The following is a 24,186-nucleotide window of genomic DNA, read 5'->3' on the forward strand; positions in this document are numbered from 1 at the left end:
TTCTGTCTCCTTCCATTGTCATGGAGACCTCCCCTGCCCCCCCCAGAGAACTTTGGATAAGCATCCCAACACCAAAGATATATCTGTGCATCTTCATGCCAAACGTGATAAAATTAATGAAAACATTTTGATGCTGAAACAGCTTTTAAATGGATATAAAATGTTAAAAAGTCAGTGTGGTAGATGTGGGAAAGTTGTCCCACAAAATAAATGACCAACATGGAGCTGGGGCATCATGTTGAGTGGAAAGGACAGCTATTCCGGCCTCCATAGAATACCTCAATTCCCTGATCTCTGTTCCCTGAGTGGATTGCACTCTTCACTGGTCGTCAGCTCCCACCAATTAAGAGGGGGAAGGGGATTTAGTCTGCAATGATTTAATTCATTAATTATACCAATTCAACAGTTAAAACTTGCAACCCTTAGAAGATTTAGGCTGGAATCCTGAAAACAGTTACTAGAAAGTAAGCCCCACTAAAAATAGTGGAAACTACTTCTGAGGAGATGTGCACAGAATTGTGCTATAAAAGTCTGTGCTCAAGGTTTGTTGACTTTTCTTGCACTGTAACCAAATAGCGTGTTTTCATTTTGTTGTCATTTGATGAACACTGGGCTGATCATTTGGTATTTAATCTTCCATATGCCCTACAATATTTACTCCTACATGGCATCAAAGTTGATTTACATTGATGCTTAGGAAAATGGTTGAATATGACTTGCTAAAATTGACCTTTTCCTATGCAATGTGACATTTAGACTTCAATATTATGATAAAACAGACCACGGTTTCAGATGTATTACTCATCCTGACCTTTGTTTGTACCTGAATATTGTCCTTAATCCAGCCCTGAAAACAACAGTGGATACTACTGTGTTTCTGGGCAGTTCACATAGGTATCAGTGGGCCATGCACAAGAGAACTTTGCAGAGTATCTATGTGTATAAGAAACGGAAAGGAAAGGAAACGTTCCTCCTGTGCAAGCACCGAGTCATTACTGACCCCTAGAGGGACGCTGCTTGCGCTAGCGTTTTCATGGCGGACTATAGTGGGGTGGTTTGCCTTTGCCTTCCCCAGTCGTGACCACCTTTCCCCCAGCAAGCTGGGTACTCATTTTACCAACCTCAGAAGGATGGAAGGCTGAGTCGACCTGAGCCAGCTACCTGGGACCCAGCTTCCGCTGGGATCGACCTCAGGTCGTGGGGAGAGTTTCGGTTGCAATACTGCCGCCTACCACTCTGCACCACACGAGGCTCTATAAGAAACAGACAGGAAGGAAATTAAAGTTGCTGCCGACTCCTTTTTTTTTTTTTTTTAGTACCTGTATAAGAAACAGACAGGTACTAAAAAAAAAAAGGAGTCAGCAGCGACTTTAATTTCCTTCCAAACATTCTCATATTTTTCTCTCTCTCCATGAGCCATTGAATAAGTCCACTTGAATGAGCACTTATTTGAACTGACACAGCACCATGCAAAAAGGAATTGTGATGCACTAGTCTGCTTGAACATGCTCTTTTAATCAATAATCACTTGTGCACATTGGTAAAGGTGGCAGAAGGATAAGAACAAATTGAAGGAAATGAAAACTGCTGCAAACAGCACCTGTGCCAGTTCCAGAATTAATTTTATGAATTGTCCACGTTGAACAGGAAGAACACCGGAGCAGAACACTGGGCTGAGCAAAACACAAAGAAGAATAATTGTAACAGCCACTGCACCAGGGAAGAACTGCTTTACAGTTTCAATCCTGTAGAGAGGGTTTGACACTACTTTAAATATTCTCTTTTTAGTAATCAAAACAACATCATTAAGATGGTTCTTTGATCTCTTGAAGCAGGTATACCCTTTCAAATGTTGTATGTGTGCCTGTGCATTTAAACATAAAATACAAAAGAACAAGGTTATTCAATAAAAGCTTAAAGTTAAAACATGGGTCCTTTCTGCAAATTTAATGCACAGTTCTAGGAAAGAAATACTGTTCTTATTCTATTGGTTATGCTAATGAAGCTGGTACTACAGAAAGAGTCTATAACTCAAAGTATATGAAACAGCTGACTAAAATAAATAGCAATAGCAATTTTCATCAGTCCTTGCTCCATATTTTCAGAAGCAAAAGCCATCCATAGTTTAAATATGTACATTATAATTATGAGAATTGTCGAAGCAGATATTTATTGGCCTTTACGAGTGCTGTGATGGGAGAAATTCCATGCCCAGCCCACTCAGCTGCTTAGCTCAAGTGTCTGTCTCCTCTCTCTCTCCCCTTTACCCATACTGGCACAGCACAGAATCTACCAAAGGACTCCACTGCAGCAAGCTATATGTGGGTAATGGTCTATCGCTTGCGGTCTGAGTTAGAGCAAAATTCCACATTACAAAGAACATGCTGCTGCCAGAAGAGATCGTGGCCCTTGTAAAGTTCCCTCTCCACCTCCATGGCATTTGGTTAATGTACTCCATATCTTGCTACCAGGGCTGGGGTTAAGGATAGACATGGTTGGGCACCTGGCAAGGGCCCACACCCCAGCAGGGGACCATTGACAATTCTCCCCTGGAGTTGTTCCTCCTCTTTCCCATGACAGCCTGATTGTTTACTTGCCTCCTGCTCTGTCCCAGACAACAGTGGTTGCGATAAGGGGGAGCAAAAGATGCCACTACCTACTTGTTCACTGGCTGTCTGCCTGTTAAGCGAGCAATGACATTGGTGGTGAGTAGGGAGGTGTCGCCCTAAAAACCTGGAGCTGGTACTGCTTGTTATCCTTGTCATATATGTTTCCCCAGCCCTGCTTACACCATTGCCTGAAGGGGAGATAAACACATTGTGATGACATCTGGATGCAGCGTCAGTTGAAACAGACTTTATAGCAAGGGTGGGGAACATAGGTCTCTCCAGATGTTGTCAGATTTCAACTCCCATCAGTTCTAGCCAGCATAGACAATGGTGAGGGATGATAGGAGCTGCAATCCACTTCTCCTTTAGAGAAGAAAGAAAGGAATTTATATGGGGCAACCTGTTCGTTGGTTTGTTAAATGTTAAATAAACCCTAAAATAACTAACATAAAAATAAGCTAAAAACAACAATTCTATAGAACAGCATAAAAATAATATATGAGCTGGAATAATGCAGAGCAACAAGTTAAGTGGCTTGGGCAATAAAAACATGTTTGCCTGGCATCAGAAAGAGATCAGAGTGACTGTTAGGTGAGCATATCTGGGGAGAGTGTTCCAAAGCCAGTGTACCACCACTGAAAAGACCCTCTTCCCAGTACCCACCTGCTGCAACTAAGATGATGGGGGATGTGGAGAAGGGGCATGTCTCAAAGTGCTATTAGTATGATCCAAAAGTGCTGGTAGGGACATCTGAACACAGTCATCTGGCCTCAAGCCATGAAGGGCTTTAAAGCTAGGGATGTACGAAATGTACTTACCTTTCGCGGATTATGTTGATGGTGGGGGGGGAGGTGTTCCGTCCCTCCCCCTGGAATCCTCAACGGGGGGGGAGGTGCTCCGTTCCTCCCCCCCAGAATCCTCGATGGCCAGCTGTGCTCCACGGCAGCTCCGCGGAGCAGCCAGCCAGGCCCAGCCAGCCCAGAGCTGTCCACAGCCGGATTTCTGTCCACAGAGGGCTCTGGGGGGGGGGAACCACGTACACAAATGGCGGCGGCTATGGCCGCCACCATTTGCATTCCTTATTTTTCGCCATCTGAATCTACGTAAATATTTACGTAGACTATGACAGCGAAAATAAAGGGGAACGCAAATAGCGTAGCGGGTGCTATTTGCGTCCCTTTTTGATTCACTGTTTTAGCCTACGTAAATCTTTACGTAGGCTAAAATGGCAAATCAAAAAGGGATGCAAATAGCGCCCGCTACGCTATTTGCATTCCCCTTTATTTTCGCCGTCATAGTCTACGTAAATATTTACGTAGACTAAGATGGCGAAAAATAAGGAACGCAAATGGCGGCGGCCGTAGCCACCGCCATTTGCGTACGCGGTTTTGTTTTGTTTTTTAAACCCACCCAGCCATGGTAGGCTACATAAATCTTTACGTAGCCTATCACGTCTTTTTTTTTTTTTTTTAACAAGACTGCAAATGGCGGCGGCGGCAGCCAGTCAGAAGACCAGCCGCTGCAGCCACCGCCGGAGCCGCCGCCGCCCGGAAGATCTGCCCCAGGTAAGTCTCATCCTGGGGGGGATCCACGGGGGGGCAGGGGGTGGCAGGCCGTTCCGCCATGGAGTTCGGGGGGCCGAACGCACTGGCATTCGGCCTCACCGAGATCCGTGGAGGAATTCTCTGCCATCCCTATTTAAAGCTGAAGTCTAGTACTTTGACTTGAGGAAAGAAATGGACTGGGAGCCAGTGCAGTTCAGAAGAAATCCCATGTTTCTTGTGACATGGGCCTTAGTGGCAAACTTGCATGCAAGATAAAAAAAAGTTTGCAAACTCAAATGAAAACAAGATTTCCATCTGAAAATGACCATGTAGCTTACTGCTTACTTATGTCTGTGCCTCTCTCCCACAATTGAGAAGATAGTTTAATTGCTCTATAAACTTTTAAAGACTTGAAACAAAGAAAAATCTGCAATAAAATTAAATGAGATTTTAAAAGAAAGCTAAACTCTTATGTCAGTTGATTACTCCATTTTTGTTTTTGTTGGAGTGGAAAATAGGGTCAACATCATTAAAACTGTGTTGGCTGAAATAAAGTGGAGACAGCATTTTGTTAAGTTTACAAGTTATATAAATGTAGTAGAATGTAAATAAGGAGATCAGAATTCTGTACTACATTCAGTTACCCATGTAGCTGAGCATAATGATGATCTAACCATTTCTCACTAGGAACTACAGGGCCCGCCTATTATATTGTTGGGGACATAGGGGAGAATGTGAGTCAAATGAAGTTGCTCAGTATTTAGTTGTTTGTTTTTTCAGATTTAAGAGCAATTAAGGGCACAATCTTATGCATGTTTAGACAGAAGAAAGTCCTACAACTCCCAGCATTCCCTTGACTGGGGAATGCTGGGAGTTGTAGGACTTTCTTCTGTCTAAACATGCATAGGATTGTGCCCTAAATATAACAGTACAGTCTAATAATTTTACCGAGGTTAACATGCAAAGAAAAGTGATTTCATGATTCAGATGATCTGCTTAGATCATCTGATGATTCTCCAGAGAATTCAGAGAAGTAAAGACAACCAGATGGTCTTTAAGGAAGCACCTTATTATAATAGTGATATAATAATTATATAATATATAATTATATATTATATATAATATATATTATATAATATATAATATTATATATAATAATATAATATAATAATATAATATAATACTCATGTAGTATATTCATGAGGAACACACAGCCTCTTAAAACCAATATTTTGAGGAAGCAGCTGTATGCTCCCCATGTTTAGAACTTTGCCAAAGAAGTAGATCAACTTCTGTCCTTCCATTGGGAGAATGTTCACTGGAAAAGGCCTTGAAGTACAGAGGAGAAATACAAGAAGTCATGCTTCCTCATAATATTTGAAGTGCCTCATACTCCCATAAATGTAATGGATGTTCCTTCTTGTAGGTAACACTATTGCAAAATGTCTCTTATTTTTGAAATCTTCATCCAGCAGCAAACAGATGACTGAGATGGCAATATGGACCAAGACCCAAAGAACCTATGTTTGCCCCTAAGCACTTTGATGCATCACTGTAGTTTCTACCATTATGATTGTTGTTGTTGCTGTTGTTATTTCTATACTGCCCAATAGCCAAAGCACTCTGGGAGGTTCGCAACAATTCACAGATAAAAACATCATAAAAAAATTAAAATATAAATAATTGTAAACAATTTAAACAGCTAAAAACATTTTCAACAGAATACTAAACATGTTCAGACAGCTGGCATATGTGCCCCAACATATGCTATTAAATGCCTAGGGGTAGAAGACAGTCTTAACCTGACACTGAAAAGATGACAGTGTTGGTACCAGGTGGGCCTCAGTGGGGAGATCATTCCATAATCAGGGGGCCACCACTTAAAAGGGAGGGGCCCCTCTCCCTTGTTGCTACCTTCTGAGCCTTGGAGATAGCACTCGGAGGGAGGTCCCAGATGTTGATTGTTTATTTAACCAGCTATGCTTCTTGCAGTTAAGATGATTCAGAGTCAGCTGTTCCTCTGAAATGGTATGACTTGAGAAGCTATTATTTACCTTTAGATAGTCCTTGAAGGTCTACCACAGAATACAGGTGGGAGTGTCTGGAATGATCATGCAGCTATCTATGCCACTTGCTGGAGATAATCCTTTCACTTTGCAAGAGTGTGTAAACATTCTCAAAGTCATTGGACTATGGTACAGACCTAATGTCTGGGCTTGGCATCATTCAGATGTGCAAAAGCTCCCATTCCTGGACAGGACCCACTACTGACTCCTGGCCCATTCTGCCCCTCTTCCTTGCTGTTGCTGACAGCATCATCTACTTGTCTTGAGTTCTCCTTTGGGGCAGTTGACTAAGCAATGCATTCCCCCACCCCACCATGCAGAACTTCGCCTTTGTCTCTATGGAATTTCATTTTCTTAGTTTGAGCCCAGCTTGCCATTCTATCAAGGTCTTGTTAAATGTTTTTCCTGGCTTCCTAGTCTTATGCCATCCACAAATTTGTTAATTATTTCCTCCACCCTTTCATCTAAATCACTGATAAAAATGTTAATGAGTTAGTCAGGCCCAGGACTGAGCTCTATGACATCCCCTTCAAAACCTCATAAGAAGAGCCATGCTGGATCAGACCAAGGGTCCATCTAGTGCAGCATTCTGTTCACACAGTGGCCAACCAGCTGTCGACCAGGAACCCACAAGCAAGACACAAGTGCAACAGCACCCTCCCACCCATGTTCCCCAGCAACAGGTGTAAATCTCCCTTCAATTTGATGAGGACCTGTTGACAAGCATGCTTTGAGTAGAGTTTTCCAACCAACTGTGACCCAAGGCAGATGTTATTTTAAAGATGTAGCTAGCAGCAACACCCTTTCTTCTTCTTTTTTACTCTAGAGTAATTGTGAGGGCCCTGATTCAGATTGGAACCCTGATGTGGGGGTAGGGGGTTTTTGACTGTTGCCACACACTGTGGTCCTGATATGTATTGGGGGGGGGGGCACAATTGCAATTTACATGGCCAAATAGTAACCCATTTGCTTTAACAGAGCACTATTTGGCAATATAAATTGCAGGTTCTGGAGCCAATCCAGATCAGGGCCACTGTGGGAGGAAAGGGCTGAAGCCCCCCTAACCTTCACACTAGGTTCCTGATCCTGATTGGGGGTCTTGCATTTACTCTAGAGTAAAAAGAAAGCATCTGCTTTGGCCCAGTGAATCAAGAAGATGGTATTATACTCTAGCCCACATTAACAGCCCACATTAACAGTCAAAAGAGAACGAACACCCTACTGGCTTTTAAATATGTGTCAGATGGATGATTACAGAATAAATGCATGCAACATACTAAAAGAGAGGAAAGCCTTCAGCAAAGTGTAATAGTTGGCTGAAGTGCAGGCAGTGATCCTTGGAATAAGAACTGAGGTGTTACAAGTGTGTTCCCATTTTCATTTGTAAAATATTGGAGGATACATTCGGTGGATTCTACTCCTGGGTGCATGTGTATAAAATTGCAGCCTTATAGTTATTCTTTTGGCATGCGGGCACAAATAATTTTGCATATCTTTGTAGTAGCACCATCTTTCTGTCTTACATGTGCATGGTGCAATCTAATGCATTAGCTCAACCATGACCACCTATTATCCATTGGCTTTTAACATCAAAGCCCACACATTAAACATAGGCCCTTTAAAGACACAAATAAAGTGAAAGTGATATAAATTAGAATAAATGTAGTCACAAATGAGCTACCCTGAATTTCCTGTTCTCAAGGGTGATTAATTCAACAGCCCACTATATTACAAGTATACTTCAAGTAAGGAGTTGTTCAGTTGGTTGACTGCCCGTTCAATTAATCAGTGTTAAAGACTCATTCTGGTAAAACCTTTCCTAGAGATTCTAAAGTTGTACCTCCATCTCTCTCTGAGGGTCAAACTACACACTACATTAATCACATAGTGTGCAGCTTACCCCTCTCTATGTTACTTACTCCAGAGTAGTCACCTCAGGCATGACCTGAAATTATCTACCTTCTCAATAGGGAACGTACACAATTACTGCTGCATGTCAAGTTTGATATCTAGGAAGGAAAGCTGAGTAGGGTGGTGGTGGCCTTAACCTCTTTTTCTAGTGAGACACCAAAAGTTGCTGCCAACCTACCAAATCCCACCATTAATGCTCTGCACTACCCAGTGCCCATAGTCCCTCTGAGAAAAAAATTATCCAAATAGAAGGCCAGCACTTCCCCTGAGAGTCCACTCAAAGAAGGTGCTAAACTTCTCAAAGGCCACTGACTGGTGCCACTGACAGGACACTGACTGGTGCATAGTCATCACCCTATCCATACAGTACCGCTCTTCACAGCAAAAGCCAACTCAAAATCAAGTGATGTACCCAGAGGTGGCAGAATGATGATTTAATGTTACACGTTGCCTATTCTGCCCCCACACTGAAATGGTGAACCATGCGCACAGCAGCACTGAAGGCGGCATATCTGACTGAGCACAACTGGGCTGGGATGGCACTGCTGATTGACTCTCCCCTGGGGTAAGACAAGTGGTGTGTTAGGTGGCATACCTCAGCTGTTTTCTTGGGCACAACTCCAAGGGGGGGGGTGCCCTAAACACATGCACTGGCAGCTTTTTAAATGGTCCAATCATCTTGGCTTCAGCCACTTCCTTGGCAAGCTTTGCACACTCCATGGCTTCCATAACCTGGACAGAGTGCAGGTTGGTGGCCATGTAATGTTGGCACATGCCTTGATAGAGAATCCTAAATGTAAAGCCAGCCCTAACTATTCCACATCCTTGCAGTTGGGGTACAACTGCAGCAACTTACACAATTGAGAAAATGTAATTGCACTGGGGCCCTTTTGCAGAAGGCTGCCCTTGGCTCTGACCCTTTCTCTGGCTCCACTGCTCTATAGCAGGCACCTGCCTGTTCCTGCTCCACTTGCTAAATGGGTGGGTTCTCCCACGCATGGAGTTACTTGTGCCGATAATGGCAAGGTTGCCTATTGCAGACCCTTGGGAAAAGTGGGGGAGGTGCTGTTGAACCTCTTGCCCTACTTGCCTACAGCAGTAGCCAATGTGGGCCTGACCAAGTGACCACTGTGGTGGGTGCCATAATTTGCAACCAAAGTTGTGGTTGTTGCTCATCCCACAATGGCCACCCATATCCTTAAGGCTTCATTTTACCAAAGCTAAGCTGCCCCTGTGTATGCCCTGTAAACAATGTCTAGATACTAAAAGAGACAGGGTCCTCCATGGCTTGGCCCTGACTATCATCCCAGAAAAAGTAAGGAAACTGGGCAGCCAATTATCCCATGTCCAGTGAATCCTGTGCTTTCTCAGTCTCTCCTTACCTGTGTCATCATCCCCATCTCTCTTTTTAAGTTCTTGAAATAACAAGGGGGGAAAAAATGTCCACATACTCTGTCTTCCTTTTTTTTTTCCCCTTTGGTGGATGGGTGATTGCCTAGAGGCAGAGCTAGTGCACTGTATAGGAAAGCCTGAATAGGCACTGAATTGTATGGTGTCAGGCACCTTAAGGAAAGGCCAAGACCCTTGGGTGGTTGGGGCATTTGCCCCTGCCATACTTGACCACAAGCAGCCATCTGGGGAGCATATAGCTACTGCAGACCTGGATACCAACCTTGTCATGACAGAGTGCCCCACTTGTGACAACTGGGAGGGGCACTGAAGGCAGCTGGGGGAGCAAACAGATGGTTCCAGGGGCCACCAGGCCAAGATGCAGTTTCCATGATGGTGTTGGTGTAGCTGCTGTACTGACCAGACCCCATCACCTCCAGACCACACAGCTCCTGTGGTGGTGGTTCCACTTCCCGTCTCCCAGGGCCAGGCAGCTGCTGGTGAGGGTTGTTGAAACTCTTTCAGCCCAAGGGCCAAATTTCATGTCAGAGAAGCTCTTGTGAGGCCCATTCCAGTGATGGGTGGAGTGAAACAAGAAAGTAGTGTAGCCAAAAATACCAGCATATTTTAGCTTAAAGCTTTTACTGCCAGTAACTAAGCCTTAGGAGAGGCATTTCAAACTTTCTGAATGGTGGGGAAAGATGCACAATGCCTGGAAGCCAGGGAAGGAGGATGGGGCCAGAACAAGGCCTTGGCCATCTGGGGAAGCATGGACAGCCAGATGGGGACCCCAGGGGGTCCAGATTTGGTTCTGTATCACTAGGCTAGGCATAGTGATCTCCTTGCACAGATTTTGATCCCCAACCAACTTCTCTAAAGCAGATGAATGAGCTACAAATTCAGAACCCTACCTGGCAAGTAAGCTGGGCAGTGAAGGGAGGGAGTTATCTGACACCCCATCTCAGGATCCCTGTGTCTTCCATTTTTCTTTATCCTTTCTTTAAACTGTTATTATTTCACTGAAATAGGGGAGGGAGTGAAACATTAAAAAAAAACAAGGCCACTGACCTAATGGATACAAGGGGGAGTCCCAAGCTTCAGGCCCACCAGACTAACCAGCCAATTGCTGCTTAAGCCTTGAGGTGACCTGGACAAAACTCAAGCTCAGCACAATACCTCATCAGAATGGAAAGAGGCTGAGTGGGGGCAGGGTAGAGTGGGCCTTGATAATCCTCCCGCACACCACCCCGCCACATCAGCCACATCATGATTCTGTATGCATCATACATAGCATGCAGCTGATCCCATCTCCCTCTGGAGGTACACACCCCTCTCCCCCTGGCCAGCCAGGTGCTCCGTGTGTGTGGCTGTGGAAAGCCCCCACTCCAGTAACAAAACTAAAATTCCTAGAACTGGAGTTAGCATCATCATTACAGAAAGGTGATATTTTTGTCCCCTAGCTTTGGCAAGTGAAGCACAACATAAATGTTGTGTGTGTTGTCTTTCAGATGTCTGTAGTGACCTTCAACAAAATATTTAGGAAAATATGCAGAGCTGGATATCCTGTAGGTTGCATAATGGAGTGAGAAGTAAAGATGCCGCTACAGGAGGTCATCAATATTCAACAAAGCAAGAGAAGCAATACTGTGAGAAAAAGCTCTATCAGGACAGCGTTCAGAATTCCATCAGACAAAGGAAAGAGAACACAAAGGTACAATTATTAATTTTTTTGAAGGCAGCAGCCACTATTGCATGATCACATTTGGCTGCAGTATATTTCCAAGGATATTGTTGTTAATTCAGATGAATCTCTTATGAATTTAGACTCTTATAAATCTTATCCCCACCTCCATCAATTGTATACCACTAGATAATCTCCTAAATGTAATGTGCCACCAAGAAAGAGACCAAGGTTTTAAAAAATGGCTGTTTCCATTTCCACTAAATATTTATATGATCCGAAGGTATTTTGCATACACTTTCAGGATGATAACAATTCTGGGCACAGTTCAAGTACAATCCGAAAGGACAGTGTATCTAGAAAACATTATTTTATAAGTAGGCTGTTGCAAAGAAGTACTGGAGAATATCCTAGCCTCATCGCCTAACTAGTCAAGGGAACCCTCAAGTTGGGCAAATAGGGGAAGTAAATAAACAATGCCTATGCATATTTCTAATTATGACTGTTGCGGCATCTCCTCCAGTTTTAGCTTTAGTGGACACAACTCTGGTCTTGATCCATCAGAATCTGAGAGTTTGCTGGTATCTTGCATCACTCATTGATAAGGATATCGGTCTTGGACCCTAGTTTATGGGAAAGAGAAGAAGACTTATCAGAGATATTTGTTAAGACACTTCCCCTCTATGTGCCTAAGAGTTTGGTTTTTCTGGTACAAGGCTTCCCTCCAGATGTATATTTAGGTTACTGGAAGTGCACAATAGTTGATAACGAATTATTGTATTCATAATGAGTATGTATTTATTATGTATTGTAAGTGTTACTGATTGTTTAATTATCGTATTAAAGATGGTGTTTAACCTAATCTGGAGGGGGTTGCACTGCCCCTAAAAGTTCATACTTTGGGGGTGCTCTTCAATTCAGCATTGTCACTGGAGGTACAGATGGCCTTGGTGGTGCAGAGCACCTTTTATCAGACTAATATACCAGCTACAACCCTATGTGAGAGAAATAGTATAGCTAGTTATCCACACTCTGGTAACGTACTGTTTGGATGACTGCAATACATGGGGCTGCTTTTGAAAATGGTCCAGAAACTTCAGCCAGTCCAAAATAGGGTAGCAAGATTGTTAACAGGCATTGGTCTATTCAATCATATATCAGTGTTTCATGATCTGCACTGGCTTCCAGACCATTTCATTCTCCCAAGGACACAGCACACTTACTTGGAGCATTGGAAGGGGAAGGTAGAAGAAGCACGTCGGCTCCTTGGAAGAGTGCCCTTTCATGTCAAGGAGTGGGTGGGAACGTGTCACTATTTGCATCAGTTTCCACTGATTGGAGAAGAACCTGTGCCCCGCCCTCAACAGTAAAGACTGCTCCACTGCCACAGCCTCCACTGTCTTTTCCTTCCCATGCTCCAATGAAGAGTGGACCACGGGGGGTGAGGGGAGGCATAGGAAGGGGGAGGCAGCAGCTACGTCTAGCACTCAGGTAAAACAGGGTCAGGGAACTCCTTGATCCACACTTACTCATGACTACTGAAACAGTGGCATTCACATTTATAAAAGTATCACTGTTTAGTTACTTGCTATATCCTTTTTTAGAACAACCTACAGAATCATTTATTAAAACATTTTTGAATACGGTAAAGATACCTCAATTTAGTCAAGAAGATGTATAGTTATTTTAACACTAGTAAGCATGGATGAGTTTTGTGCATGTGGGGGGGGCAGGCGGGCAGGGGGGGTTATAGCTAGTCGACTAATTCACCAGGAGGTTTAACTGGGAATTATTGTAAGCAATTTTATTATCAATTATCGACCCCTTTGGTTAATGAACTGCCTTTAGTGCCATTTTTCTTGGTAGAAATGTGGGGTACAAATCAAGTAAATAATAAGAAAATAAATAAATGTTCTGCATATTATGCAAAAATTATAGGATACCAGTCACTTAGAAAGATGTGAAAATAATCATGATGTTGAAACAAGGAAGACCTATCAAAACCAGAATTGCTCAGGCAAATATTGATATTAAGCCTCTTAGTAGCTTTATCTTGAAGGGCAGCTTAGAAATCCAGTAAATAAATAAACAAATCAGGCCTTTAAAATATAGGTTAATATTATAACAAAAATCACTGAATGCGATAATTGATGTATCACAGTTCATACTAAGGCTAGAAAGCTATCTATGCAGATATGATATGCACAGTTTGTATTCATAAAGAGCAATGTGCACCAATATTTCTCAACACCAAGAAAGCATTTGACGTTATTGAGTGGTCCTGTCTGTTTACTGTACTTGAGGCTTTTGCAATCGATTCAGATTTCAATGTATTCTTTTCCCAATGCCAGAATTTGTGTAAATGTGCTTTTGTGAGATAACTTTCAAATGAATACAGGCAGAAAACAAGGCTGTCTCACTATTATAATTTGCTATGAACATAGGGCTTCTGGGTATTGCCATAAGAGAAAATGTAACACTGAAGGGGTAAATGTAACTCAGGTATTGTCAAAACTTAATCTGACATATCTTATAGCCTTGTCTTTATATAAACTTCAGAAATAATTTCCAAATCTAATACAGTAACTTCAGTAATTCACACTACCTTCCTATACATGTCTACCCAGCAGTAAGTTTCATAGAGGCCAGTGGGGCTTACTTAAAGTAAGTGGGTAAAGGACTGCACTCTCAGCCAACTTTCAGCTTAAACAAGCCAGAGTAGAATTGTGTTATTATTGACACACAAAACAGTTGAATCATACTTCAACAGAATAGCATCCTGCACTGCACCTGAGGGCAGCATGCTACCTTAGGGGACATGGGGCACACAGGAAGTTTCCAAAACATTTTTGTGATATGCTGGGAGAGAGCAGAAGTCAGGTGTTCAAAGAAAGAAGGGTAAATAAATTTCACTGAGTCTGAGCAGCTCTTTGAATCACAGCCATTGTTAGTATGATAAAACTACCTTAATTGCAAGGTATTCTTTGAAATGCTGTCCTGACAGGGCATATGGCTCCCTCCCAGCTGTCCTGTCAAAGGGCAATCATATCACCTTTCTTTTCAGTTCCTGAGTAACTGACATTTCTTTCTGCTGAGGCTACAACCCAAACACATTTACCTGGAGGTAAGTCCCATTGAACTCAATGGGACTTACTTCTTTCTTTTTTTTAAAAAAAAAATACTTTTTATTTATTTTTGTCTTTATAAATGAAATAAACAATACCAACAACCTGATCAATAACTACAATTTCCCAACAATATAATATTCTTAGGAAGACACAACAATAACAAAAAGGAGAAGAAAGGAAAAGAAAAGGAAAAAAAAGTATTTTTTTCTTTTTCTTTTTTAAAGGGTTAAATTTAAACTCCAGTACACATGGGCTTCAGATCCCATTCTATTTTAAAAACTATACCTATAACATTAGCAATATTACAATTTAATAATCAACCTTACATTTCAAAATGATATTATCAGTCTTATAGCAAGGAAGCAGACCTACAACTCATTCCCAGTAATTAGGGGTGGCGGAGAATTCCGCCACGGATTTCAGTGAGGCCAAATGCACTGGAATTCAGCCCCCTGAAATCCGTGGCAGAACGGCCCGCCCCCCCCCATGGATTCCCCCCGGGACGAGGCTTACCTGGGCCGGATGTTCCGGACGGCAGCGGCTCCGGCGGCGGCTCCGGTGGCGGCTGCTGGTCTTTCGACCGGCTGCCACAGCCGCCATTTACATCCTGGTCTTTGCTGTGATAGGCTACGTAAGTCTTTACATAGCCTATCATGGCAAGCCAATAACAATAATAAAAAAATGGCGTGTGCAAATAGCAATGGCTACAGCGGCCGCCATTTGCGTTCCTTATTTTTGGCCGTTTTAGTCTACGTAAATATTTATGTAGGCTATTATGGCGGGGAAAAAAGGGGAACGCAAATAGCGTAGCAGGCGCTATTTGCATTGCCCTTATTTTCGCCGTAGTCTACGTAAACATTTACGTAGACTACAGCGACTAAATAATGGGGGTTATTAACCCATTAATAATGGGTTAATAAATAACCCCTATGGGGGCCGCCATTAGCGTACGCGCTTTTTTTTTTTTTTTAAGTCATCCGTGATAGGCTACGTGACGATTGACGTAGCCTATCACGGCTGACTTTGCAGGTCTGCAAAACTTTGCAGGTTTGAATTGTCACGTAGCCTATCAGGGGGCGTGTTTTTTTTAAAAAAAAACTTTCGCGTTCGCGGCCGGGCGAGGCGGGAAGCCTCCTCCCCGGCCTGAATTTCGGCCGGGGCGAGGCGGGAAGCCTCCCCCCCGGCCTGAATTTCGGCCGGGACAAGGCGGGAAGCCTCCCCCCCCCCGGCCTGAACTTCGCGGGGAGAGCAGCGAAGCGCCTCCCCCCCACCGCGAACGTCCTTCGACGACAGGTAAGGGACTTTCGTCCACCCCTACTGTAGCCATGTTTCTCTTCAAACAAATCTTGCAGGTACTCAAATATTCTCAAATATTATTGATATTTCTTAAACCATCCCTTGGATGTTGTTGATATTTCTTACTCCATATATTACAATGGAACATGTCAGCCCTGTTTTCTTCTATTACATAGGAGTTTCAAAACAGCTTTTTGTGATGATTAAGGTCTGGGAGGGTAGTCTCGGAATCCAGCCCCCCCCCCCCCCGCTGCCTCACGGAGAGTACTTTTCTCCAAGATCTTATCTAGATGCTGCCTTGCCCCCCCTTTTAATTCCAGGGGGGACATGAAAAGGTTTTCAACCTTTTAAAGAGCTGTTTGAGATAGCGTCCTGCTGAGGCTCCATGGAATGCTGCGAGGGCGACATTGGTTTCAACCAGAAGTCATTGGGACTTACTTCTGAGTAGACATGTCTGTGGTTGAGATGTAAAAGAGGTTCCTATGCTTCTTTCAAATATTTTGTGATTGTCTAGAATGGTATTTGTTAAAGTGGCAGCAAACAAAGTCAGTGAGAGAATCAACTAAATATCCTCCATAGTTTCAAATGCCATGTAAATATGGATTGGGTTACTGATTAAGGGGTTCATCACACAGGGGCAGAAATCCAAATCAGTACTGGGGCTTTCATCACAGGATTAGATCGGGCTCCTTTACATGGTTGTTTCTATGTCATTATATTCCGTTACCTTACCTTTTCACAGGGTGGCTACTTCTCTGCAAAATTTCCTCCCTGGCTTCTGTCCCTTTCCCTCCCCTCGCACATTACTTGTCGTTTGGTTGTGACTGACATGCAATGCAGGTGGATAGCAACCACCACTGAACTGCCCGAACCCCTCCCCGCCCCTGCCACAGGCACCAGCTTCCCAGTGAACTGCTAGAATGCCAGCATGCTGGCCATTCTGTGTTGTGGAGTAAGCAGCTGAAGTTGGGAGCAAAAGTCAGTGCATTGCATTTAGACATGGCATGGCAGCAAGCCGGCATGGCAGCCAGGATCAGGTCAGTATACCGAAACACCCACCACCCTGACATCACTGCCATCGTCATTATGACTGCACCTCCAACAAACCAACAAACCAAAACAACCGCCCACAGCCACACGCACACAGCGGTTTCTTCACACTATGGGAGAAATACATGGGGGGGTCATGGTGCCCTTGTTGCATGGGCTGAAAAAAATGCTGCATCTTTTCCATTTGGGTATAATACGGGATAGGCAGGGGGAAATGGTGGGAAAATCACTGGAGGATTACAACGCCATGTAATGGACCCACAAACTTCAGTGAGTGGCCAATCATGAATGTGCGATATATTGCAGGTGTAGAGATGCCTTAAATGTCTCAACAAATGATAGTTGAAGATAGGGATGTTAGAGAAATCCACCGTGGATTTCTGGAATCCGCAGCAGGATAGCCCCACTTACCTCTGCTCCAGGAGGATTCCGCATGGAACGGCTCTTGGCTGCTTGCTTAACCATAGCTGTTCGCCTCCGCGCTGATCGCTATTTTTTTTTTTAAAAATGGCGATCGGCAGGATGTGCCCATAGACTTATATGCAAAACAGAGCCATGAATCTTGCATATAAGTCTATGTGTCCATGTGATATGCTGGCTCTATTTTGCGTATATAAGTCTATGGGCACATCCCGCCGATCACCATTTTTTTAAGCAACATGGCGATAGGCGCGGTGCCAAACGGGTCCAGGACGGACCAGGTAAGCGGCCCTCAAACTGGGTGGCTCTGCAGAATCTTTGTGGAGCAGAGCCGCTCCAGAGGATTCCAGGGGGAGGGAAGAATGGGTTGCCTCCCCCCGGGTGGATTCCTCACCAGAACGGATGGTGGGAATCTGTACATGCCTAGCTGAAGACCAGTAAATTGTAGGAATAGATTCATTTGTCAGTTTTGCTGTCACATTCTGTTTTTAAAAATCTCAGTGTTTTTTCCATTCCCTTTATGAAGAAACTTGCAAATTTTCACAAATTCTTATTAAAAAAAATGATGAGAACAAAATTCTCACCCATCTGCACTGGCCAAATTCAAAAGGTACAGCTATTCCTATGATGGAGAGGACCATGTTGTACCTGACAACCACGGAGCTGTTAAGCATGAAGAGCCTCTCAGAAAAAAAGAGGTAGAAACCCTCATTGAACATCACAGACATGGCTGAATACATAGGGAATGAAAGCCAGACGTGTAAGCGCTAAGCACTCAAAGTCTGTATGGATGAATCTGTCAATTCTCTTTCTCCTATATTCAATTTCTTTAGGTCTCAAATTCTTTCTGTTCTGTTTATGAAGGAATATGTGAACTGTAGTAAGTTTTAAAATCAACAAATGAATCTAATGAAAGTATCACCCATCCCTAGTAAATTGCAGAGTGATGATTCCTTCCAGAAGATATATATGCTTGCTTTGTGATATTCAGTTTATTTCATTCTCTGCTTTCATAATCTACAAGAGTGTAGAAATAGCATGTGCCTAGCCTGAGAAGTTCAAGGATTTCATTTTGAAAGACTAGAGGTAAATATAAACACATTTGAAGGTGGGAAGATTGTGTGGAAGCCTCATTAAAGGAAATTTCACTGTGCCCTGTCACCTCAGTACCTGTCATGAGCGTAAGTCACGTCAACGAATGTTGTTCACAGTGGTAGGACTTTTCAAGATCAGCCCATGATAGTGCCTGATTGTCAGTATAGCTATACCATAATCCACATCAAAGGACGGCGAATTTTCTGCTCCTGTTATTCTAATGCTGCTGCGTAACGAGACAGAATCAAGAGCATAAAACTACATGGCTAGGATCCAAATATACTCATAAAGTACAGTGTTTTGAAGGCTCAATGAGCTTTACAGAATGTATAATTCTCATGTCTGCTGCATTCACGCCCTTAGGCACTCTCTTTTCCTGGCGATTGAATCTTGTTAGCAAAAAGCCGACCCCTAGCAGCAAGAAAAAGCTCAGGCACTACTGCCTAACTGCCCATGAATTGCAGTTTCCTTAGAATTCTGCCTAACAAGATACATGATTACTAATTTGATTTGTAGAAGAGTAAAACTCTGGCAAATTAAAAGCAGCAAACACTCCCAGCTGAATTACAGCAAAGCAGAACAAATTAATTGTTTGTTCTAATGTATAATGTTCAGCTCATCTAACATAGAACATTGCTATGAGCATCTTTTTCATTAGTCTTTCAAAGCATGCCCTGTTATAACTGCTGGAGGCATAGTGGTGAGCGTGCATACATTTTATTACTCAAGACCAAGGTTCAAATCATAACTGCTAAAGAACTTGCTGATGCTCTAAGGATGTTATCCAGGGACTTTGAAGTCCATGGAAAGAGTCTCATTGACAGGGCCTTGGATCAACTTATCCTACTTCAGCTTCTAATGTGCATTTGCATGGGAATTTTCTAGGGATGGCGGAGAATTTCTCCACGAATCTCCGGGAGGCCGAATGCCAACACAGCCGAAATTGGTGGTGAAATTCTCCGCCACCCCCCCACCGGGATGGGACTTACCTCCTTCGAATGTCCCTCTCGGTGGCGGGTCCCGGCGGCATTTCGGCGGCGTTTCAGCGGGGGCGGGAGCGGCGGCCGGTCTTCCAGCCGGCTGCCGCCACCGCCATTACAAAGTAAAGTAAAAAAAAAGAAAAAGTGATAGGCTACTTAACGATTTACGTAGCCTATCACGGCCAGATTTTCAAAGTCAGCCGTGACAGGCTACGTAAATCTTTACGTAGCCTATCACGGCTGACTTTGGGGAAAAAAAAAGCACATACGCAAATGGCAGCGCCATTTGCATTCCTTATTTGGGCAGGGGTAGTCTACGTAAAGATTTACGTAGACTACGGCGAAAATAAGGGCAATGCGATTTGCGTTGCCCTTATTTTCGCCTTAGTCTACGTAAATCTTTACGTAGACTACCCCTGCCCAAACAAGGAACGCAAATGGTGGCACCCATGGGCGCCGCCATTTGCATACGCACTTTTTTTTTTTCAAAGTCAGCCGTGATAGGCTACATAACGATTTACGTAGCCTATCACAGCTGACTTTGAAAATCTAGCCGTGATAGGCTACGTAAATCGTTACGTAGCCTATCACGTTTTTGTTTTTGTTTTAATTTACTTTTTTATTTCGCGGCCAGGGAGATGGGGCGCTCCCCCCTGGCCTGAATTTTGGCGGTGAGGGATGGGGCGCCTCCCCCCCGGCCTGAATTTCGGGGGGAGAAACGGAGCGCCTCCCCCCCCCACCGACCACAGCTGCGGGACCAGGTAAGGGACTTTTGTCCATCCTTAGAATTTTCTTCTATTTAAATTCTGCATTTGGAATGTAAAGTGGTCATAATCCAAAAGAATTTGCATATCACCTCGCTTTAAACGGGTCTTCTTGAGAGCATTCAAAATTATTACCAGAATTCCCCAAATGCTTGTCACTAAGAAGCAGAATGTATAATATAGAGTCTCACCCCATTCAGAAATGTATAAAAACAAGAACCCGCCTCAGATCTCCAGTGAAATCAGGAATCAGGATTAAGCGCATCATCCCCACTTCTGACTTTCACCCATTCGTGTGAACGTCTGAATAGAGCAGCCTTTCCTAATCCGGTGCCCTCTAGATGTTTTGGACTACAGCTACCATCAGACTCAGATAGCATGGCCAGTGACTGGGGATTATGGGAGTTGTAGTCCACAATATCTGGAGGACACCACCTCATGGAAGGCTGGAATAGCGTCTTTACATGCATTGGCTCTCCAGATGATCAGGATTAAACTCTGGAAAAAGCAGAGTCCCTAATCGCACATATGGTTGCACATGTGTGGTCTCTTTTCAAAAGCAGGCATGACTAGAAAAAAAGAGTGGGGAGGGCAGCAAACTTTCAGTCCCCCCAAAAAACAAATCAAGGAGGGAAACCTCAAAAGGAGTTAAAGGAAATGGTATGTTTTCTCTATAAAAGTAGTCCAATATGCAGTTGTTACTAGGGATGTTGGACAATTTTATTCTGTCTGCGTTTTTAAGCATACCAACCTAATTCTCACTTCCTGGACTAAGATATGCCACCTTCAATGCTGCTGTGCTCATGGTTCAATTCTCCAGAGATTATCATCATGAAAGAAATTCCTGGAAGATTTCTGAGGAAAAGGAGAGATTATACATTTTTAACAACAATCCTGAAACAGAAAAAGATAATGTTTAGATGGGAATTCCCAGAAGGCGTGGTCTTCTCTTACAGAGAACAGAGATTTAAGTTGAACTCAGTTCAAAAAGCAAGAGAGTTCCTTCGAACTTATGAAAAAGATTGGACAGACCTACAACCTGATGTACAAGAAGAGAACAGCACTCAGGGTGCAACAGGAGGAAATTAAGAAAGTACCTTGATCTTATATTTTCTAAAAAATGGATTATAAATTTTTAACTTGGAACATTAATGGGGTGAAAGCTCCTCAAAAGAGAAAGAAAATATTTTACTATTTACAAAAATTGAAATGATATAATATGCTTACAAGAAACCCATATTAAGAAAGAAGATACCAAATATTTAATTAATAAAAAAGCAGGTGAAGAGTCTCATGGCTACCTGTAGTACAGTAACTTCCTAGCAACACTTATGTTCCCCTTGTGTCCTATTAACACAGTCTAGGGCCTCTTGTTATTTTATTATTATTATTAATGATAGTCCTGTTTATGAGTTACTGAATATTTATACATTACTGTTTAGGAGATCGTGGTATCCTACTGGGATCTGACCACACAGCTAGCCTTGGCTAGCAGCTGAAAGTCATCAAGCATTGAAAGATAAGCCACCCTGTTAAAGAATTATGTTGCTATCACTCCTGGTTGTGTTTAAGAGAAAATTGCTAAATAATTCACAACGTTATTGCAGTGGTTTTCCCGCTGATACATTTTGGATGCATTTTAAATCCTCACTCTCAATAATATAAGCCACACTACATAAAAGAAGGGGGGTATACTGAGTAGATAAGAGGGGGCTTGAAAGAACAATGACAGGAGAAATGGGGGGTGGTCACTTAATTGGAGTACAAACCTGGGAATTAGATTGCAAGGTCTGTCAATGCCCTGCTATGAGGACTTACAAAAGTAAATTATCTCTGGGGAAGCTGGCTGGGAGAATCACATTACACACTAAATACAAATATACAGTGATTGCTCCTTTATCCCATAGATGCAAGGATTTTCTTTAAAAAGGCGGGGGGGGGATTGTCATAGAAGAGCAGTGGCTACATCAGTTTCTGGGAGATGAGTTCTACACATTCCTTTACTTTGTCCCACTCATCTCATTTTTGATCATGAGAGCTGTGATTCTTTCAAAGGGATGTCTTTCATTTTGTCTGCATTTAGCGAATTGCCAGGCATTTTTCGTTCTGTCATCCATTCAGTGATGGAAGTGGACTTTTTAAAGGGATGTATGAGAATGTTTTTACACTTGCACAAGTGTGCATTAGCACAAGTGTGCACTTGTGCTAACACACATTAGCACACTAATGCATGCTTGTGCAAGTGCAAATTTGCACAAATTGGCCCCCTCTGAAAAAAGTGAAAAAACTGGTCCATAAGGCTGAGGAATCCTCGTGATTTGGAAAAAGCCAGTCTGCTGCAGAATCTGCAGGCTGGATTCATAGAAATCAGTAGGGGTGTATGAACCCCACTCACCCGTCCAGTCCAGGGCATCCACTGTGGGGGGAGGCGATCCGTCCCTCCCCCCGGAATCCTCCACGGCGAGTCTGCAGAGCCACCGGCCGGGCCCGTCCACAGCCGGACTTCCGGCCGCTGCCACGCAAATGGTGTCTGGCTAGGCCGCCAGCTCCTTCCGGTTGTGCGCGGACCTCACAGAATGGGTTCCCGCAGCGGCGGTGTGCCCGGCCTTCTCAAGGAGGAGTGGCGGCTCATCCAGCACGTTTCTTCTTTCCTGGGCCTCAGCCTCAGCGAGGAGGAGCGGAGGAGGTGGCGGTGGCTCACCTGCTGGGATGCGGCTAGGCCTCTCGCTCCGTCCAGCAGTGTGTGCGGTGGAGGCCTGCACGGACACAACAGGGCCTCCAGCTCAGTGGCCGCTCATCACTAGGCCTTTCCTAAGGATGCAGAGGGCTCAGACATCACCCTACAGGGCTATTAAGCCCAAGGTTTGGTGGCAGAGCCCATGGGGGAAGGGAAGGGCAGCTACCGGTGGCAGCTTCTTTGTCTGGTGCCTGCTTCCTGGGCCTGGTGTGCATCAGACAAGGACGCAGCCTACTGCGTCTCGATCGGCAGCCACAATCCCTCCTGGGTGTTCCACCACAGTCTCAGCCCACACACAAAGGGCATCAGGATCTTAGGCCCAAGGTTGCGTAGCCAGGCCCCAGAGGGAAGGGAGGGTTAACTTTTGAAGCCCCTCATTTCTTTTTGGCAGTGGCAGCCTCGACAAGGGCAGCAAAGGCTGGCTGAGCGTGCGCTCTCCTGCCATGAGAAGGAGCGGGGAGGGCGACAAAGGCCTGGTCAGAGGCCAGCAATGCCTTTGCGGCCCATCGTTTTTTGGGCCAAGGAGCAGCACCAGCTTGGCAGCTGCTTCTGCATGAGAGCAGCCTGCTCATTTCATGCATCACCTGCAGTTTTGGGGCCGACTTTTAAGGGCAGCCCCACTTTTTCTTCAAAGACACGGCCGCAGACACAGACACTCACATACCACAGATGAAGGTTTTCCTTCCTTATGGAGCTTCTAGGGCCATTTGACCCAAGGTTGGGTACAAGGGCCCCCCAAGGGAGTGGGGGCAATATTGGGTTGCAGTCCCCCTGGGGTGTGTCCACTCTTTTCAGGCCCTGTATCCCCAGCTTCTGACTCCTTTAGGATAGGTGGAGGCGGAAAGCAGGACCAGAGGCTTGGGAAACCAATCCCATGCCAAATTTGCGGCTTCTGAGCCCCACACATTTTTGGCTATTTCCCTGCTCCGGCCCAGCTTGTTTGGGTGCCGGGGTCATATCCCTGGCAGTCCCCTGGTGAAGACCCTTTTCCCAGGTCTTGGCTGGCTTATCTCACCTGCTGGTTGTAAGGGGTTGTTCCTCATTCATTGGGGAGGGCAGTGGATTTAACATTTGCTCTAAGGGCACAGCCTGGAGGAAAATGAGTCCTCTGCTTTGCTGAAGTTAAGCAGGGTTGGGCCTGGTCTGTAATTGTATGGGTGACTTGAATCCCATGTTCATACCTTATTGCTTTTGTTGCAGCACACTTGGTCACGATCAAAGCTTCCTCCAGCATGGCTCCACCTCAGGTTTTGGGCCCGTTCCTTACGGAGCTCTTGAAGGATCAAGTCATCTGGTGTCTTTAGTGCATCCAGATGCCATCAAGCATCCTCCAGCTCAGCTCCTATTCCGAGTGGGAGATCTACAGCTCTCACAGGACCAAGCCATCCCGTGTCATTTGGGTAGGGATGTTGGAGAAATCCTCCATGGACACCAATGAGGCTGGACTCTATTGAATCTGCCCCCCTGAAGTCCGTGGAGGATCGGATCTCCTACCTTGCGAAGTCCTCGCCGGCCG

General features: G+C 44.3%; 1 long non-coding RNA gene across 1 annotated transcript; it reads right to left on the reverse strand.

The window, feature by feature from the left end:
• Positions 1-11,250: 11,250 nt before the first annotated feature.
• Positions 11,251-22,956, reverse strand: LOC146344038 (uncharacterized). The gene is made up of 3 exons (XR_014792576.1): positions 22,329-22,956; positions 20,685-20,788; positions 11,251-11,823 (listed from the first exon to the last, which is right to left on the reverse strand). It is a non-coding gene; the product is annotated as an uncharacterized LOC146344038 (long non-coding RNA).
• Positions 22,957-24,186: the final 1,230 nt, after the last annotated feature.

This window comes from Heloderma suspectum, chromosome 5 (assembly GCF_057233095.1).
Source record: "Heloderma suspectum isolate Gila_16-S chromosome 5, 16-S_ref, whole genome shotgun sequence".
Lineage (NCBI taxonomy): Eukaryota > Metazoa > Chordata > Lepidosauria > Squamata > Helodermatidae > Heloderma > Heloderma suspectum.